The sequence below is a fragment of the Motacilla alba genome, chromosome 1A (genome assembly GCF_015832195.1).
Source record: "Motacilla alba alba isolate MOTALB_02 chromosome 1A, Motacilla_alba_V1.0_pri, whole genome shotgun sequence".
NCBI lineage: Eukaryota > Metazoa > Chordata > Aves > Passeriformes > Motacillidae > Motacilla > Motacilla alba.
The window spans coordinates 24,365,852-24,386,930 of NC_052031.1; the positions used below are offsets into that span (position 1 = coordinate 24,365,852).

Consider the following 21,079-nt stretch of genomic DNA (forward strand, 5'->3'; position numbering starts at 1 on the left):
CACAATGTCTTAATTGATTATCTCTGATGGTCCTAAAATTCTGGTGATTTAGTTTGGGTTGACCAATCCAAATCTAGTCTTAAAATTCTGGTGATTTAGTTTGGGTTGACCAATCCAAACCTAGTCTTAAAATTCTGGTGATTTAGTTTGGGTCAACCAATCTTATTTATGATACAGATAAAGACAAAACAATAAAAAGTCATGTATGTCTCTAGGCATTTACATGACACAATAGACCTCTATCAAGCTTGAAATCTCACTAGCTAGATTAGTTTCAAAACAAAGTAAAAGGAAGGTGAGATTCAGCATCCAGCTCAAACAAACTAAAATAAACAAACAAACAAAAGAAACATTAATTAAGAATCATTAAATAAGTAGGTTTGTAATTCTAAATACAGATGATAATTGTTTTCATCTAACTTATTAAACATGCTCAGAAAGGATTTGTTTCCACAAAATTTAGATGAAAATAGATAGTTCCTACAGGACTTAACAACTTGTACAACTATTAATGAGAAAAAATTTATGCCAAAAAAGATATATCAGCCTTCTAATAAAGTCAGAGAAGAGGAAATCCATTTTTCAAATACAGTGCAGTCACACACAAAACCAGAGCTAAATCCAGTGCCCATGAAGAGTCACTGGCAAAACTCCCAGGGACAACCACGAGGCCACAGTCTTGCTCAGGGTACTTACCAGAAAAGTGGCACAACCATAAAAACAGGTAAATAAAGTCAGTTTCCTAAGACCCGCGTGTGTTGTTTGCAGTGGGTGATAAAGGGATGGAATTCAGCTGAGGGCATGCTCTGCCAGATGTGGGCAGGGGTAGCAGCTGGCAGAGCTGGGGCTGGGTGTGGACATCCCACACCAGGGCCACGTGGCTCTCCGCCCTAGCAAAGGCTCGGTGTAATCAGTCCATTAGTCCAGGTTTCTCCCAGTCCCAGACAGTTGTTTAAAATGAGCATTATTTGAAGCAAACCAGAAACCTTAACACTGTATTTTATAAATAACTGTAACTTTACTGCCTAAATTCATGGTGGTCCAGCCTTGTTACTGTTGTAGGCAAAATGCCTTTCTGAGTCTCATCACCTCTCCCCTCTGAAGGAGGTTCAGCTATGGCAGGTAGGGTGCAAGGGCATGCCACAAGGTCACAAATCTACACACCCCAGACTCCAAGAGGCAAGAGTATTATATGTGCTATATTTTTGGTCACCTGCCCATATCTAAGGAGCTGAAAACCCTTCAGGTATTACATGCCATCCTCCTGCAGTAGAGCTACCCCCTGGAGGCCACCTGCTGGCCTGCTCTTTCTAAAGAGAAGCAGAAAATTTTATGTGACTGTTCAGTCACAACCAAAGCTACGATTCTAGCCATTTTATAAAATAAATTATATATTTGGCAAATTTCATATCCTTATGCTGCAAGAAAATCTGGCTGAAGCAAAAAACTTCCTGTGTGGGAAGTGAACAACTTACATATATAAAATTGTCAATAAAAATTAATTACTTATTGCTTAAATCTAACTGTCTTTATAAGTGTGCCTCCTCAATTAACTGAGTCTGCTTGTAGAAGTGTAACTGAGAGGCCCCTGTGCCTCATCATCAACTCCAGAGCCATGCTATTTTGGAAATAAAAGACCTGTATCCTGTCCAAAAAATAAACTCTGGAGGTGACTTGCTGTGTTGCCATTTTGGATTACAAAAAAATACTCAGCCAACACACAGGGGAAGGCTTAATTCCAGCAAACACACACATAAACAGGAAACCTCTCTCCAGTCAGAAGGTATTTTTCCTTCTTACAATGGGGTTCAAAGATGTGTCATCATATAGTTTAAAACAATTACTAAGGAACCTTACAATTTCCAATAGTTTAGGAATAGAGTTGGCTTCCACAGTTGAAAGCCTGTCTGAACTTGCATGGGAAGCACACGAACACTAACAAATATATGCTGGCTTAGGCCAGTGCAGAATTTTTAATCAATAAGCATGTCAAGATGGGGGACAGGGAGGGGAGGGAATCAATTTTCAGAAGGCAAATGGTAACAACTGTAGATTTAATCAAATTGCAGATGCAATCCCTTACTATTCTCAATACTTTTGAAAGAAAGTAGCTCCATGGAAAAGAATGAATTTCAATAAATGTCACATATTTAGGTTTATTGCTGAACTTTTAAATTTATCAAGCTAGGTCACTGATCCCTCACATAAATGATAGCCATACATGTCAAAATGATTTTGATACTGTTTAGCTGGATAAACATCAAAATGAAGGAAGTGCAGTAAAGGAAAGCAACTTACATTAAAAAATTGTTACTTCTGTATGACTACAGGAAAAAAAGATATGCCAGTGTGACCCTTCAATGTGAGGCTAAAGCTGCAATGAACACAATGAAGGGGACAGCTATCAAATACCATGGTGATGGCCATGGTGTGAACACTTGAGCAAAATGAAAATCTTCTGAAAGCATTTGGCAATTTTCCTTCCACATGCATTTGCAATCAAATTTATCATTAATTCAAACAAGAACCTTTTGCTGCCTTCCCTACAAAAGGACAATTGAATGTTAATTTTCTCAGGACAAGCAGAAGAAATTATCAGAGCTGTAGGATGCACAGAAAAAGCAGTATTTCGTTTAAGAATTTTAAGCTTATTAAACTCCGCAGCACTGCAGAAACTCTTCTGTTATTGACAACTGCTTGAAAAATTAAATGTTCTGGAGCACTTGATTCCCTGGAGACTGGCCTGCTGGGAGGAGAGGCAGAGGAGAGGTTTCAGACCACTCACTGCTACTGCTGCACCACATGCACCCTTGTGCCTGGCTTATGTACACAGCCTCTCCTTAAAATACAAGCATTATAAAATTCTTAAAATCTGAGGGTTATAAGCCCCTCAAATTATTTATCTCCACTTCTATTTTCCACTCTCATATTTGGTATACTCAATTGCAACTAATTCAATCAAAGTCCATCTGAGCCAAGAGGACTCAGTCACCATCCAGCCACATCAAGTGACTGAAAAAGATCACAGCGTGACTAAAAAGTCCCAGAACAGATCAAAAACCATGACAATCTACTTGGGAACACTGTTTGCTTCAAAGGAGTTATATCCTGGACTAACGTGGTCTGATAACTTTACCTCTCTTTTCTAATGTTTAAAATTGGAGGAAAAAATACATTATCTGCTTGTACAACATCATAGTTTTCCTCAAGGCAAATAGCTTGGCAATTTGCTGGATTTGTTAATGCTAGAGGAAACAAGTTAGCACACATACCATGTGTTTGAATGCCTTTGGAAATTAGATTGAAACACTGATTTGATTTCCTAAAAGGTATCTTAAACAAGGCAAGGTTAGAGATTTGGAGAGTAATGAGAATTTGTGTGACTTCAAAAAGCTCTACATAAAACAGACCTGATATTCTGGGGGGAAAAAGGTCACCTAATTATTCGTTTCCTGAAGGCCCTGTCTATACTACATTTCCCCTGGGTAAGGAAACTGATTTAAAAATGGCTTCTGCTAACATGTTTGCATCAGTCGCTATGTGTGAGACAGAGATTTTTAAAGCCACTGCCAAGAAAAACACATCATTTTTGTAAGAGAACAACAGAAACCTCCTCATCTTGGCTGTAGCAGAAAGATGCCATCCTCAGAGCTCTTCATGGAGCTGTGGCCCTGCCTCCTTGGTGATGGCATGCTGCTTGGGGCAGCGTGGCAGGACCACCAGTGGTGTGTTGCACAGGTTTGATTACAAATGCAACCTTTGCATAGGCAGCAAAATCACCAACTGTGGCCACAGCAGACAAGATGCACAGGTTGATGGTCCATCTGAGGGTAACAGCCTAATGAAACATGAAGTTGTGCCACCAGCTCAAAGGACAGACAGCAAGGTAGCAACAGGGAGGTAGAAAGCCTGGACATAAGGGTTTCACAGCAGCCCACCACAAAGGGCGTGTTGCTACCAAAATCTTAGCAAGGTGTGTTTGAAGTGTCACACACTGCACACATGCCTTCTACTTTGCACCAAACAGATCCTTGTAACCCTCTATTGAATTTTGTGTTTCTGTAGTTGCAGAGAATGCTGTTCAGCTACCCTATCCCTTTCTTGCTCAAGAAATGATGTGCAGTGCTGAGAGAGCCCAAGCAGGATTTCCCTTACGCTAGATATTTCACAAACACAGATGGAGATGGAGGACCTCTCCTTTGCTTTCTGCCTGAAGCAATAAAGTCTAGACACATGCCCACCACAAAGCAATCATGGCACAAAGCAGATCACCCAGTGCTGTGTGACTCCCACTGCTGCAGCTCTGCCTCTCTGGCTACCCCAGCACAGCATGCTGCCGGCATCAGGTTCCCTTTGTGGCTGTGAAGGCAAGACTGCTGCTCTTACACTGCAGCCAGCTGTGCCAGTTAGTCTCTGGAGTTCTGGAAGCCAGATTTGGGAGGCAGCAGGCTTTGAATTTCTCCTCTGAATTGAAAAATACAGAGCAGACATTTGCAGATCACAGAAGAATAAGAGCAGGCGGGTTGCCCCCTTTGATTGAATTGGACAAGCAAGAAGAGGTTACAGGTCATCAGCTAAGGTACCAGAAAACCATAAACGCAGGAGAATCAGGATGGGAAAGGCAGTACTGGGAAGACAACAGTTGCTACTTAGATTTGCTTCCACCAGCTTTTCATTGAACCTCTGCTGGATTTTGGCTTTCTGGCTGCCTTGCCCTGACTCAGTGAGCTCCCATCCATCTATGGCTGCACTGTCATCTACACTTGAGCAAATAACACGCCTGGGAACCCCTCCCCAGCCACGAGATGTGCACTTTAGCTCACCAATAAAGAACTGCTACGCCGTGGTTAACCTCTGAAGAGAAGGGGAAAAAAGGAAAAAAAAAAAGAGGAAAAAAGGGAAAAAAGAACAACAACAAAAAAGAACAAAACAGAAAAAAGGGGAAAAAGAGGAGAAAAAAAGAGAAATTCCTTATAGGATAATAAAGACAATTCATTCCCTCTCCACCAAAAAGGCACAGAAGTTGACTCTCTCCTCTCTAAATAGCGAGATGAATGTTTTACAAAATATCCCAGTTTCCAAATGATTCAGTTTGTATTAGAAGACAGAAAAAGAATCATACAGTGCTGAAGAAGGATTAGGGCACAAAGAACAAGCGATACAGTCATTCTCCAAGTTACTTTGTTTTCAACATGCAGTTTCTGCCAAAGGCTAGCTTTTTGCTCTTGCAGTGTATGATCTGTAAACATTTAACCAGCTCTCTGAGAAACATGTGAGACACTTTATCTTGCCTGATTATGAATCCAAACCTCTCAGATCTGAAATAAAAAGACAACAAAAAAGAGACACCATCCTCTTTTTGCAGCTGGACAATGAAAAAAGCACCTGTGGGATGAAAGCAAATGAACTATCACACAGGGCATAGGTTCTTCGGGAAAAGCACGCACTGCAGCTTGAATAAACCCCCTACAGGTTACAAACGCACAGTTTGTTAAACAACACTGGTATTTGATTATTAATCCCTATTGATGTATGTGCAAAACTTCCAATTTCTAAGGAGTGCATTCAGTTTTATAAAGCCTAAGAACACATAATTTAATGCTGACATGGAAACAGTGCTGGAATGCCATTATATGAGCCCTTTGCGATTTGTTTATCGTTCGAAGCAAAATTTGCTTTTAAAAATGGGAAAAAAAACCCCAAACAAACCCCAACAACAACAACAACAACAAAAAAGGCCATACCGCAAGGAAAACTGTGAACGCCGCGCAACCACAAAGTACACATCCCCAACTTGGGGAATCCCGCAGGCTCACCCTGCGCCTCACTGAAGGCGGTCGGACCGGCCACCACAAACGCGGAGCCACCGTCTCCGAGTTGGAACTTCCAGGCTGCACTGCCGGACACTGCCCCGCGGCGCGCTCCTGCCGAGCGGGAAGGGGCGGGAGGGGCAGCGGCTCAGGCTGCGGCCAAGGGGCGCTGCCGACAGCATCCCGGGGAGCGCAGCCCGCCCTGCCCTACCCCGCCCGCGGCAGCGGCGTCGCGTACCCGGGTCCCGGCGCCGTGCGGAGCCCGGCCGGGGCAGGGCCAGCCGGCAGCCCCGCACCGCTATCACCTGCCCCCGCGGCGCCCGGCCCGCCCCGGGAGAGCAGCGGCGGCCGCCGCGCTCCCGCGAAGTTCCCGGGCGGGGCACGGCGCAGCACCGTGCCGCTGCCGTCTTCCCCCGCTGCGGCTCATCTCGCTCCCCGCGTCCCCCCACGGGTGCCGGTCCTTACCGGAGCGGGCTGCGCGCCGGCACCACCGCCGGAGGGGCGAGCGCTGCGCGCCGGCGGGCTGGGCTGGCTCGGCGGTGCCGGCCCGGCAGCCGGCCCAGCCCGGGCGGGCGGGGCGGAGCGGGGCGCAGCCCGGCGCACCTCTGCGGCCCCGCGCCGCTCTGCCGCTGCCCTCCGCCCCGCGGGCTCGGGCTCCCCCCGGCCCCGGCCCCGGCCCGCGCTGCTGTCCCTACCTGGGGGCGGCAGGGGCTGCGCGCCCCGGCGGGCAGGGGCGTCCCTCCCTCCCGCACGGCACCTGGGCTGCGGGGCGGCTCTCCGCGCCCTTCCCTCAGGCGCCTCCGCCGCGCTGGTGGCGGCTCCCAGCGGTAAATCAGCCGGTCCCCGCGCTCCCTCCGCCCCTCCGGCGCGGTCCTGACCTGCCTGTGACTCACCACATCGCAGGAGCCCGGGTGCGCGGTGGGGGGAAGGAGGGAGGGGGGCCTCCTTCTCTCGCTCCCCCTCCCCTCCTTTCTTCCCCTTGTCCCTCCCGGCCAGGCGCCCCCAGCCCGGGGGCAGGAGGGATGGCTGTCACTCCCCAGATGGGGAAAGCCAGGAGGGGACCCTTGGTGGACCTTATCCTGCACCTCGGCGTTTTCAGGCCAAGTGGGTAGCAGTAGTGTGCAGGCACAGCCTCCCTCCTTGCTCCCAGCCTCTGGGCACCCACCATCAGGAGTCAGTGCCCGACTGATGCTAAAGCCTAACCCTGAGAGGTCAAGATATGGGCACCCCCAGGCTTGTCCCGAGACCCCCCCAAGGCTGTGTAGTAGTGAACGAGTTTAGCCCATATTGCACTATCATGGTGTCAGTGCTGACTGTGCTTTAAACGTCTATCCACACGTAATTCAAACAAATGACCTCAGTTTATATGGACTGTCAAGTAGCTGTCTTCCCCCATACGTGCTTCCTACAGGGTACTAAACTGCACAGGTTGGGGTTTCTCCCTGACAAGGTTTGCAAAGCAGATGATGACTTCATCTTTCAGAGGTGCTGAGAAACTGAGTCACTCAGCAATACTGCCTGTGCAACGTACACTTGTGGAGCTGCTGAGAGACTGCAAGTCTCAACACTGGGGCATGCAGCAAAGGATCCATCTTTTTTTTTTTCTGGTAACGAGTTTCAGCAGCTACTGATTTAAACCAGATTTTAAGTGAAAGGCTCCATATTCCAATAGAAGTTAGTAGAGACATCTATTTTCCCTTTGCTTGCTTCCTTTTTTGGCCCCAACTCTGCTCCCCTTAATCATACCATTTTAACCAATGAATGTTTTTCGTGAGTGAAGTACAAGGAACTGTAAGAAACACTGCCCAGTTTCATGATTAACCATGGGAAAAATGTCAGACCTTACATCAAAACATTCTGTAAGGAAAATTAAATATTGTATGTATTTGTTTTAGGCTTTGGATGTCTCCATGTACAAAAACAAAGCTGTACAAGAGAACAAAACATTTTTAAAAAGCAGTTAGCCACTTTTCTGCTAGTCTTCTGCTAGTCTTTCACAATTTATCTGTCTCCTCTTTCCTATGGACTTGCCGGCACTGGTGATAAAGACATCTAACCTAGCTGATTCTGTGCAAAAACAGATGCGTGATTGAGGGCAGCCTGCCCCCCAGCTTCCCTCATGAGGAAGTTGTGACTGCAATGAGGTCTCCCCTCAGTCTCCTCTTCTCCAGGCTGAACAGACCAAGTGACCTCAGCCACTCCTCACACGGCTTCCCCTCAAAGCCCTTCACCATCTTCATTGCCCTCCTTTGGATGCTCTCTAGCAGCTTTATATTTTGGGTACCACTTATATTGTGGTACCCAAACCTCACCCAGAGGTGAGGCTGCCCCAGTGCAGAGCAGAGCAGGACAATCCCCTCCCTTGCCTGGATGGTGATGCTGTGCCTGATGCACCCCAGGGCAAGGTTGGTCTTCTTGGCTGCCAGGGCACTGCTGACTCAAATTCAGTTTGCCATTGACCAGGAACCCTGGCTCTCTTTCCACAGTGCTGGTCTCCAACTTCTTGTTCCCCAGTCTGTCCATACTTCCAGTGTTGTCCAATCCCAGGTGCAGAATTCAGCACTTGTCTCTGTTAAACTTCATGACTGATCTCATTTCTTTCAAGTGTCCGGAAATCTGTCCATTTATTCCAAAAACCTTTATTTCAATTAGTACTCAGCAATAGTTAGAAAAGGAAGACAGTGCCAGCCCCCCCTCTAGGGAAAAGCATGGCTACAATTAGACTGTACTGCTTGCTGGGCTTCAATTAATGATCAGTCAGTTATTGTGCATCCATACAGCCACACCAGATTTGGAAGAATCTGCCTTAAGGGTTTTGAAAGAAAGTGATAAAGAAAAAGATTTATATCCGGAGTTCATCCTAAGGACAGCCCCTCATATTATCTGTTCTTAGCCTGCTCCTGAGTTCGCTGTGCACCTGCCTGGGCTGAGCAGCGCCCAGGCTGTTATCAGTGGGACAGCCTGTGCTATTCTAAAGCTAACAAATGGATTGTCACTAACATAAAAAGGAGAGACAGATGTTTCCTTTCCATTTCAACCATGCTGATGCTGTGTTATTTTAGGTTAGTTTTATGAGACAGTGACACTGCACCAAGGCTTTGATAATCATCTGATACTCCTTTCATCATACTTGCAATGATATGTGTGCACCATGAACAACTTCTCAGAGGCTCGAAGTACCTTTAAGGTGCAGTTATGGGTGAAAAAGAAACTGTGGCTTTCTTATTCATCATCCTGGTCTCTTTGTAGGTTTTCCTAATCTCTCTCTTGTCCAAAAGGAACTGATCCTCTTCAGTCTGGCATAAGATGGTGTGACACATTTTAGAAAGCTGACGGCACTGGAAAAAACAAAAGTGTGAAGGAGAGTCTATGAGGGTGATCTGTTCAGTAAGAGAACTGGAACACACCAGGCAGTGGATTGGCACATGCTTTCCAGTCCTGACGTGTTTTGAGATAGGAAGCTGATGAGCAAACCATATCACATTTCCAAGAATACAAACATAGAGTTAGAAAAATGAATTCAAAGGCTATGTTGAAGTTAAAGTTTCAAGTGTAAACATGAGGAATGAAAATACAGGATGACTTCTGTGCATTGACAGTAGTGCATCTCAACACACTAAAGTGTCCACTTCAGTTTTATGGGTTTCATTGTGACTTTTGTTCAAACCTGAGAAATTATTTATCATAAATACAGGTAGCAAAATGAGGTTTATAGGCTTATGTATCCAATTTATACTTAATTTCAATGAAGAAAATATATATTTAAATACCTCTGCAAATCTGGATCTAACCACATTTTCTAAAAGTGCAGAATCAAGCATGAATCTACTGTGCATTGCTGCAGAACCACACTCTACTACATGGCACCACAGCTATATGGTACCATCAGAGGATTTACTCTTTGTCCTCTGCTGCAGTCATTCGCACCTTTGGGAGCAAATATAAAATGCAAATGTCATTGTGAGGCTCCAGAGACTTCTGACTTAGTGGAGCTTACTCATGAGTAAATGATTTCAGAAGGAGCAAGACAGCGGAAAGGAATTAATTTAATGCTTAAGAACACACAAGACAAAGATCTCTGGAGCTGAGCTTCGTGGTAGTGGGTATCAGGTACCTTCCTGTCGCAGAACCCTGCAACAGGGACTCAGAATAGCTGAGCCTGAGTCTCCCTGGAGGTTGATAAACAAAATAAGAGCCTTAGGTGAACCCACCCAGCTCAACTGCCTGACAGACCAGTGATCCAAGGGGAAAATGATAGTGCAACAGCCTGCTGGGGTAATGTGTAGCTGTATTTCCTGTAGACCCTTATTCACTGGAAGGCAGCCTGGCTGCAAATGCCAGGGGCCGCTCAGGGAAGGGGTTGTGCCTGAGGCACATTTTCCTGTGACTACTTTGTCCCTTCAAGTCACTCTGACACAATCTGTCTTTCACTGTCTTTCCTGGGCTCAAAAAGCACGCAGTGGGCAGGGAAACAGTGTTGACTGAGCATTGGGCTTTGGAGAAAAAATACCCATGGTGTTGTTTGCCTCTCTGGAAACCGGGCTAAATATCACAATTGCAACTTAGATCTCTAGATTCCAAAGATTTGATCATCACTGCATTTTATGGCATTTATTATCTAGCCATTTATTAACTAAGCCCATAGCTTCTGAAAATTAAATAAGTACTTTCTGTTTGTTTGTAAGAGGGTCAGCAATGTCACTGGAAGAAATTTTGGCCTGTGACTGGTGGTTGCAAAAGTCCCTTGCAAAGCCAGGAATAGAAGTCTGCAGTTAGAAGTCCTAATCTCTAACCACTAGGCTACCCTGGGCAGTTCTCTATTTATATGGAAACACAGATCATAACAGAAGGTGTTTCCACCTATTGCACTCTGGATGATTGGTGATTTCTGAGCAAAGAGAAGTCTTTTCTTTAACTTGATGAGGTTTTCCTCCTTGCTTGTCTTTCTGCTTGTAAATGAACACAACTGGGCCATTCTAAAATCCAGATGGTGAATGCTTCAAGTGTAATTCTTGAAAATGGAGGAAAATGTTTATGAGGTTATTGCATCTGAAGTCTGGATTGCCATGGCTCTGTGTCCTTTTTGTGCCAGTCCCAGAACCTTGGTGATCACATGGGAAACTGGTACATGAAGTTCAGGAATCCAGCAAAAATTAATCACTCAGAAGAACAAAGATTAGTTTACAGATAGATTAGCTCTTCAAATCCATCTGCTATGCAGTAATGTGAGTGCTAGTGCTGCAAAAGGACGAGGTCAGAAACCCAGGAGGAGGATGGGCTCATGGCAGCTGAGATTTACATCAGCTTAACTGGAGGGGGCACCTCAGCCTCCAGAAGGCAGGGGAGGAGATGGTATGGATCTCACTGCTCCCCATCTGAACCTTGCCTCCTTTCCTAGTGGCGTTGAAATACATTAAATCCCTGAACGAGTACCTCTGAACATACAAACCCAAGAAATCATTTCAGGGATGGAAAGGTGAATAGTCTTTATGTTCACGTCCCTGAAAATGACAGAAGGGCAGTGGCCCTTGGTGCATTCACTGAGCTCACACTGCCGCAGCAAAGGCTTTCCAGAACATGCTGTGGAGAACTTTTCTAGGATAGCTCAGCACGAACTGCTTCGTGACAAAATCCAAACCCAGTGCCATACATGTGCCACTTTGGAACAGTAGATTTGTTTGCATAACTGAAAACAAACCTGATGATACTCAGAATTAAAATATTTACAAAGTGAAGAAATCACTGTATAATATTCATAAGTTCACTGTTATTGCACACTTAGTTAAAATGCAGAACTGTTTCTTGACATTGTTTTTAGTACATTTTAAGTGAATTCCACCATCCCTTTATTTTAACTGCAGACCTGTTGATTTTGTTGAGTAGTGAAATCACTCAGATTTTTGTATTTCCAGGATTATTTTTGGACTAGTTGCTAGAAAGTTTCCTAACATCTCTTTTAAGTCTGATTTCTGTAATGCAGGTGCAGCCTTCCCCCCCTCAGTTTGCTGTTTGTATTTTAAAAGGTCATAGCATCCAGATCATTGAAAATAGAAAATCTGCCTATTTAAAAGCACAGGAACAAATCCTGCCTCCAGCTATGTGTGCACCTGGTGAGCAGGGGAAGGGTGTGACTATGCTAACACGCGTGTGAGCATGCATGAGCAAACGCAGTTCTGATTCAGCCTACTTTTGGAGGACATAAGCTTCACTAGAGATAATCAGATGCCTAAAATTAGGCTCTTGCCTAAGTTAGGTGATGCTGAGTGCCACAGGCATTTGTAGCCTGGCTTTTGCAGTTGTGATCATCCTTGCAGGTCATGATGCAGCTCTGCAGTTGCCATTTGCACAATTAATACTGCTTGTGAACTCCTGTGCACTGAGAGAGAACCATCACCTTCAGATTTCTCCTTTGTCTGAAAGCATCTCAGAATGCTACTGCTTAAGGTAATGCTGCTGTAAGGACTATCTCCAAGGAGTGGAACAGAGATTTTGAGGAGAAAAAGCCCCTTTAGTTTCTGCTCTTACTTGTATTTATAACACTTTTCCTGTTTTCAAATTAAATCAAAGACTTTTTCCTCAATATTTTTTTTCAGCAGGTGTGAGGGAGGAAAGCACTTTAAAACCAGAAACCATCTTTGTAAAACTTCCATAAAATGTCAGAGAATACAGGAAAAAAATAAGATCCTGCATTGATCTGTATTTTCTTGGCATAACATTAACCATGTGTCAAGAGGAAAGAAAGGAGAGGCATTTCAGAATGGGTTGGTAATGAAATCAATTGCATACACAAGTGTTTTTAGACTTGGGAACTTGTGTCCTAGCTCTTTGTAACTACCGAAGTGGAGGTCTTTGGCAAAATCTCAGACTGATGTTGTTTATAGTGGCAATTTGCCTGACATGCTTAGTCTTGAAGAGCTGTGTCTAGATGCCATTATCATATTTTCCCCACATCCAGGGGCTTATACACAAAAATATTTGTCAGTTTGGAAAAGTTGGTCACTTTACCTTGAGTGTGTAAAATTTGTCTTCTACATCTCCTTGAAGAATTAGAGCACAGTTCTAAAATCTCATAGTGCTTTTTTGCTTAATGTAATTAAATACGAGATCTTATTCAGATGTGGTTCAGATTGTGTTGCATTTTATGTACAGTACCTATTCTGATACATTTTTAAAGATAAAGAAGTGTATTCTGTTACCAAGCCAAATTATTGTAATTCAGGCTTGGATTTGGCTCATTATCATTAAAGAATCTGAATTTTGAAGTTAACTTTAGAATAACATAGTTGATTCTGTAATGATGTAAGCATATGGTATTTGCCAAAAGCTCTATTTCATAAGGCTGGTTTAGGATACAGCCCAACTCATGAGGATCTTGATAGGAGATTATTCCTTTCAATAACTTTCATTATTTAATTAGACACATGTGCTGATTATGAATGTAATACTATGGAGAATGAAGTCAATGTTAAAATCCCATAATTTTAAATTAGGCAGGAGCACACCCATAATATGTAGCCAGGAAATATTTGTGTCCTTAACAACATCTATACTGATAGCAGTGCATTTCTTCACCAAAAAAAAAAAAAAAAAAGAAAAAAAAAGGAAAAATTCAGAGTGTCTTTATACTATTATTACAATTTTATTGTTTGTACTCCTTTGGGAGGTAATAGCTCTGTTGTGTAACATACAGGGAAAAAGCATGTTTAAACATACCTGCAAGCACTCAGGTGAGCTTAAAGTTTAACTTTGAGTTTGGGAACATTTTCAAATCAAATGAAACAAGGAATTCAGAAGAAATACTGAGCCAAACCAAAAAGGATTACTTCAGCTTGGTAATTTTATGTTTCACTTCCCTCTATCTGCTGAGAGATTTTTAACAAAGGCAAAATTCAAAGCTAAAACGTGGGTTTTGTAAGAACACCTTACTGATTTTGGTCACTTTCATAGATTTAATTTTATCTCTAAGAAGGAACAAAAGCACCCCACCAAGATGTGGGCAGCAGGAAAGAGGGGACCAGTAGGACAAAACGTGTCCAGTTTGGGAGATTTAGCTGTATAATGAGTACATCAGAAGTGAGAGAGTGGAAGTTGATGCTTTTTTTCAAATTAAATCGCAGTACTCACTCTGAATACCTGCCCAGCCTGCTGTGGAGGGCTGCGGAAGGCTCAGGCATTGTGCTCTGGTGTTCACCAGGCCCAGTGGTAGCTGTGAATCTGTGCCAGTCCCTCATAGATATGGTGACTGTGTCTGCCCTCACTTTGGCAGGGGTGTTTTTAATAGCATGCTCATTATACAGAAATATTTTCATTTGACAGACAATTTAAATGATCGCATAAAAAGCTGCAATTACCATCAGGACAAATCCAGCTCTGATTGACTCCCACGTTTGCTCCCGAAGTTTGACTCTGAACTAAGAAAGATTTTTACCCTTCTTTTCTTCATTTTTACATAGGCTCTTCCCTCTTATTGCTGTCTCCCATGCAAACATACTGAAGAACATCTCAAACTCCTGCTGTCTTAGTCTTCACCAAAAGTCACTGCTGGGAAGTACTATTAGCTTCATTTTACTGATATGGAACTGAGGAACAGAGAAAACCACTGACTTGACTAAGTTAAGACAGGAAGGAAACCTCTAGAGAAGCTTAGGGATGAAAGTAGGTGTAACGTAGAATTATTTTTCTGAATGTCCAAAAATCCTAGAAATCGGAGGTTTTTAATGCCTAAATAGGTCAGAGAGGTAAGCCTCATGTGAAAATAAAATTAAAATCATAGCTTTGAAATTAGGACCCTGAGCTATGATGCTAATTCTGAAAATATTCCTTTCACCAGTGTTGTATTGTTAATCTATACATTAGTAACTTATTTATCTGGCTGCACACATAGCTGCTTGTTTGTGAAATCCAGTGATTTTTGTCTGCAACCAGGGAGAAACAGGGAAGAAATCAAAATTATTTCGTTTGTCTGCCTTGAGAATCCTGGTCACCATGTGAAAGTCACCTTGGTCACCTTGGTCTGGCTAGCTTGTGAGGTCAGCTGGCTGCTTCAGAGCATCCAGGTCACTTCAGCCTGTTCTCTCAGTCCCCAGAGAAACAGAGGAACAGGCCTGAGAAACTCTCAGAAGTTGCACTGAGGGCAGTGTGGGAATGGCCATTTGTTGGGGGTTTTCAATTTCCTCTGAATGTGCAAGGTAGACAGTCCTTTTACATCTTGAAGTAGCTTTTAATGCTTTTCTGAGAGCTAAAATGCGTTGCAAACATTTTGCTGGTATGTGTTAGTGCTTTTTAATGACAATTATGATGTAATAACTGTTAACATTATCTTAGAAGGCTGAGATGTGTCTCATTGCACACATCCTATTGGCATTAATCAGGAGACAAGCTTAATCTCAACCCAAACATGTCAGGGGAGTGGCTGGGGTGGAGGTGTGACTGGAGATAAAAAGGAAAGGCTGCTGCTTTCTAGGAAGGAAAGGAAGATCTCCAGCCCCATCAACCCACTGTGGGGTGGCCTCTGTGTCAGAGGTGATTTCTCAGCCATCCTCTCATCCAGGCAAGACTCAAATCACTTCATGTGCCCTGTGAGATGCCCAAGGATCTCGGTCTGGTCTCCTTTTATAGTAAGCAGAGAGAAAAACCTCCAAGAATTTAAATCAATGCATCTAAAATATGAATCACTTCATTTTTGTTTGTACACTTGATTCAAAATGTAGGACATCTTCCTATCTGGGTCTCAGACAGGTAGTCAGACAAGAAGAACCCAGCTTTTTTTTTGCCTGAGGTGCTATGAGGGAAGTACCTAGGAAAATGTAAAAGATGGAATTTTCAAAACTAATTAATTTTGACCAACTCTCAGTGGAAATATTCTTGCTTAGTTATTTCCAGTGTTGTCCAAGAGATTTTGGAGCAGACCACTTTGCTTTTGAGAAAGAAAGTAAACAAAATCCACAGATAAAAACATAAAAACCCAACACTTACACAGCTCCTAAATTTGTCCTAAATGTCTTGACTCTAGACTTCTGGGGTTTTTTCTCATTATGAAAGGTAGCATTAGACCACACATTAGAATTCTGTCTTTTTGTTAAGATTAAAAGTGCAGCAAAATATACAGGGAAAATTTCACTAGTTGTGATAATGAACAGTTTTATTAAAATTTAATTTAATATATGGCTAATGAGATACCTGATCTAGCTGACCTCCTGATCTACTTCTGTCACAGCAGTTTTGAAGATAGTTCTTAAATGGACACGAAGAAATTGCAGACATTTTGGATCACTGAATACTTTGTTTCTCTTCTACTGTTTACATCCTGGTAATTCCACTAGCCTATAAACATCTACCTTGTGTGGAGCAGGGGGCTATTTAAATCTGAAAGTTTAAGGGTAAAGGACTTCCTAATCAAACCTTAATGTATTTTTCACCAGCTTGAGTGTAAACCTTGCATGCTTTTGTCCTGGATGGGAAGCTGCCTCCAGGGGGAGGGGATTCAGAACTGGTTCTGCCTGATCCCCCTGCCCAGTCTTAGAGCTGATTGCCACTGCTCTGAATGGCTACAGATGGGTTTGAAAGGCTACAGACATCTCCCTCAGACAGAACCTGTGATTTAGAGACTGGCCAGGTGTGGGCATCTGCAGTAGGTCTGAGGTGGCAGCAGGACTTGGGCTTGCAGCAGGAGACAGGTGACAAAGCTTTGAGGAAGGCTGAAAGCTCTGGCTTAACCAGGTTTTACCTGTGCTGCTAGAGATGGAAGATATGCAGAGAAGATGAAAGACTAACTCAGAAGGGTAAAGTGTGTCTTATGTATGCTGGGGCTCACTTTAGATGACTGCCTGTTTCCTGACCTGGCTGCTGGTGTAACTGACACCATCACACAGTGTGACCTGAGTAGCCAGCTCGAATGTGGGCACCTGTAAGTGGGCACCTCAAGGTGGTCGTCTTCATCATGCAACTTAGTATGAAATGGCAAAAGAGCTGGGACCACAGCTGAGATGTTGTATGTGGGCAAGATTATCCCAGGAGAGAGAACAATGAAAGGCAGTAAGAGTCAGAGCCATGTGGAGGGTTGGAGAAGGAGAGATGAAGATCCCACAGAGGAGTGGTCAGGAGAGAAGAAAGAGGTACAGTCACAGACATGAATTTTTAAGAAGACCTCTATAGCTGCCACAGAGCCTAACCAGTCGTTTTGGAAGGTGGTGACGGGTTGAGTTAGCCAGCTGTGCACCTCTTGCTCTGAGAGCCAGCTAGAAATGCCAGCAGCTAGGAAATCCCAGCAGTTAGGAAATCCCAGCACCAGCTCTGCTGATAACAGCTCTGTGTCTTCATGGCCCCACACGGCCTGGTGTTTATTGAAGGGCTCACTAGAATAAGAGAGGAAAGCTCATATTGGATGTAAAAAAGATTGAAATTGACATACTGAGTTTAAATAAGATTACACTAATTAATCATCCTCCTGGGAATCTGAGGGATCCTGATGGATGTGATCTATCCAATCGCATTAATCTTCTCAAAGCGACGGCAACTCCGCGCGGGCCACCCGGCTCCACTCGGCACGGAGCCAGCAGCTGGGAGATGGCCACAGCCCCAGCCCTGGGGACTGAGCAAACCAGCCTGCAAACAGCCTCGCAGCGGGTGCAGAGGCACTGGTAGCCAGGGAATTCAAAGGAAACCACTTGCTAAATTCTTCATGACCTTTTCCTTCATTTACAATAGGGATGTGGTGTTTCCTGGGGAAGAGTAGAATAGGACAAGCATATTTCTCCCTTTAGATATTCTTAGCAGTTCTGCAGCCGTATTATTTTGAAAAACATAATGCTGATATATTTACATGTACATAGGGGCATATTTTGTGTTTTCCAGATAAGAAGCTTTTTGTTGAAGAGATCTGATATGAGCAAAAATAGGCTTAACGTTTAATATTTTTGCTAAATAACAAAGTCAATGTTTTCTAAATAAAAATGAAATAGGGAGAAATTGCCATTTGTTTTTTACTTTACTTTTATCACTGTAACTGAAAGTTGGTTTGGAAGACTGGCTGATTTTTGCATGCGGAGTTCTGGTTGCAGTGTATGATCACATCTGAGTTCACAATCCTTCACAAGCTTCTGTAGACTGCCCAACACTGAACACCCAAGGCCATGACAGTTGCCTCACAGGAAGCCAGCTTCATGTCTTTATACAATGGTTTCTGCCTTTTCTTAGGAAAATAATTTTTCCTTGACAGGTTTTAGAAATGAAGGAGATGTGTCAAATAATTCCCCAAATTTTTCAATCTGAGGTGATAAAGATTATTATGATATGTGATATCATAAAATATAATGTTTTAAAAAATAATATTAATGTTTTAGCATGCAATACTAAGAAAACTATGACACTGCCACCTCGTGGATTCTGAGATAACATCTAGATCATATTTTATCGTCCTTATTTACATAGTGGCATAAGTGTGTGTTCTATTTCATGGCAAAAAATAGCTCATTTCTTACCTTAGAATTTTTATTAACATTTAAACTTCTATTGATACAGACATGATCTTACTATGATTTATGTAAGCAATTCCATAAGTTCCTAAGACTTCTTTTCTGTTTGAAAGTTAGGAGACATTCTCACATGAGCAGTGTAGTAGTCTAAACTTGACAATTCTTCCCTCTATAGCATCCACAAAAGCTAATGCTGAATTGAGATGCAGTGATACTTGCAAATTATGCCTGGAATCTAGTTTTTCTTAAATTGTTGATGGCTGCTATTATAAGGAATGAAAAACTCCATGTGTAACTGTTCATTGTGATATAAACTGATTTCATAATTAACCTCTGAGAAAGTCTGGGTATGTGCATCAGGGGAATCTTTTAACTTGTGTTCTTCTAAATGTGGGCTCTGAAGTGCTCTATTCTACTGGATCCAATGAATCAATGAATCAATGAAAAGTGAAAAAAGCCAAAGACTCTCTTTTTTTCCTGAAGGGTCTGAATCATTCCTTCAGCACATCAGCAGTGACTCCCTAATAAGTCAAGGCATGAGATAAACACCCCAGACATATTATGGCCACTTCAGAGATGTCTTTGCTGTTTGAGTTTACCAAGAACAGCACCAGGATCTCATATCCCATACATGTAGGAACCAATATTTGAAGCAGAGCTCCAGTAAAACATTGCTGCATCTTGATGTGCAGCATGGATCCATTCTGAGACCAAACTGTTGGCAGCTATAATAATCAGTGATATCAATATTTGTGTCAAGGCAGCTCTTCCCCTTAGGGGAATGGAAAATAGCACTTCTGCCTATTTAACCTCAAGTATGAAAACATTTGTGAAAGATGAGTTGTTGTGCTGTACAGAAGCTAGGGGAAGGGCCTTCAACCCCCCAAATAAACAATGCCTGAAGACTGCTGCAGTAGAAAAATCAGAAAACAGACACCATCACTGAAATAAACTCCATTATGGTTCATATTTAAGGCTAGACAGTGATTCATACTGTTTCACTAAACTCAGCATGCTGCAAAAGGCACTTGAAATAATTAACACTTAGAATTAAACTACTTAGATTTCACATAATCAAACATTTAACTTTTTTTAATTCCCTCTGCAGCTGTGATTTATTTGCATTTATTATTTTTTCTTATTTACCAGCTCTCAGTTTCTTTTTAAGTTGCTCATATTTCCTTCATCTCTAAGGCTGAACACTGACTTATTGTTCTGGCTTTAGCTCTTGCTTCTTTCTCATACTCACACTTCTGGCTAGTTAAAAAATGCATTCCATCAAATATGGTTTTAAAATTGCTAAAAGGACCTTTCTGTTTCATTTTAATAATTGCTTTCACCATACTTCTTGTTCACAAAATGCATGCTCATTACTGCAGTTTGATTGTTTGATATTGGAAGAATGTCACTAGACACATTTTCTGTATTTGTTAAAAAAAGATTTTGTTTTGATAGTGTTTAAGAAAAAACACATGTGCAGGGGAAGTCTCCTTATATCCAAAGCTTGTATCAAGAAATATATATCAGAGTTCTCAATATGACCAAATTGGAGAATTTGTGGAGACAAAGGCCTGATAGATAATTGAGAAGAATGGACCTGGGACATATTATAAAATTCACCAGATTTGACAGAAGGCACTTGGAAGCTATGGTTTCACTGGGAAATTTTAGAAAGTGTTTGTAGTCCTAGGAATGAAGGAGATTGAAGGAGAGACACTGACTACATAAGTGTATAAAAATTGCTACACTGGAACAGGAGAGAAGTCCAAGAAATCTATCAAACTTCCGAGTCACCTAAGACATATGTTTTGGGGAAAAGCACAAGAATGAGGCAAACATACTAAGACAATTTTCCCTGTTTTCCTAATCAATTTCCAACAGTCTGCACCCAGAAGTTTTCTTGAGCCAGTTTCTGATTCCTCAGAGTTTTGTTTCATTGCTCTTGATGGACATTTCTTCCATCTGCTTTTCCTGTCCCCTTTTGTACTTGCAAACACATATGGCCTTCAGTGTCCTCTGCCAATGAGTTCCACTATTTAACTAAAATCTGTGTGGAAAAAAACCCCCTTCAACGCTTCCTCCTGTGCATTTTAACATCTCTGCCTGGTCATTTTGTTTGTTTTCTTCTCCTGTATTTTCAGAAATAATAAATATTCTTGTCCCTACATTTTTTTCCCTGTAATACTTTGATTTCATTGTAAGCCTTACATTTTTTCTCTGGTTGTCACTCTTTCAAGTTGGCAAATCCTAATCTGTTTAGCCTCTTTTTTGAACGTCATCCTTGTTAGTGTATTCAAAACATTTGTGTGGTTCCACCATGTCTTAATGTCAGTCCCAGAAGCCCAAAAACACACATATTTTAAAAACCAATTAATTTTTTCTTAAAACTAATATAATATTTCAGACTTTTAGAATGTACTAATTTCTTTTGGAGTTTGTTTTTGTTCAAAGCTAGCCTGAGAGTTGGTCACTCAGGTCTCAGAAGACAAATTAATTCAAGCTGGTTGTGAACTGCACACCCACATGTGCACAGTGGTTTCTTCATTGTTGTTGAAATTTATTGCAGGTATTTGACTATGAAGTTCCTAACTCTTGTGTTTTCCCAGTCAATTTGGGAAAAAAATCTGTTTATCCCTCAAGGTAAATTATGGGAAAATTGTAGCAGACTATCAGATTTTGACTGAGTTAGTCAGCATCCACACTGCAAAACCCTAGGTTAAGAAAAACAAAACAGGTCTAACTGCAGTATTCAGTTGGATTATTTACTTGCTCTCAAAGTACTTCCAAAGCAGGGTA

General features: G+C 42.5%; 1 protein-coding gene across 7 annotated transcripts in view; it reads right to left on the bottom strand.

Moving 5' to 3' along the window:
- The window catches only part of MET (MET proto-oncogene, receptor tyrosine kinase), a 160,760-nt gene that overhangs the window by 83,578 nt on the left and 56,103 nt on the right, over window positions 1-21,079 (bottom strand). For 2 of the 7 annotated variants that reach the window (XM_038154520.1, XM_038154517.1), the window contains exon 1: window positions 6,276-6,439. The exons of 1 other annotated variant lie outside the window; for it this stretch is intronic. The gene's annotated coding sequence lies outside the window, so the exon portion shown is untranslated. Of the gene's footprint in view, window positions 1-5,744; window positions 5,931-6,275; window positions 6,440-6,505; window positions 6,729-21,079 lie in introns of those variants that run through there. 4 more of the 7 variants (XM_038154518.1, XM_038154515.1, XM_038154513.1 and 1 more) reach the window with 3 other exon arrangements.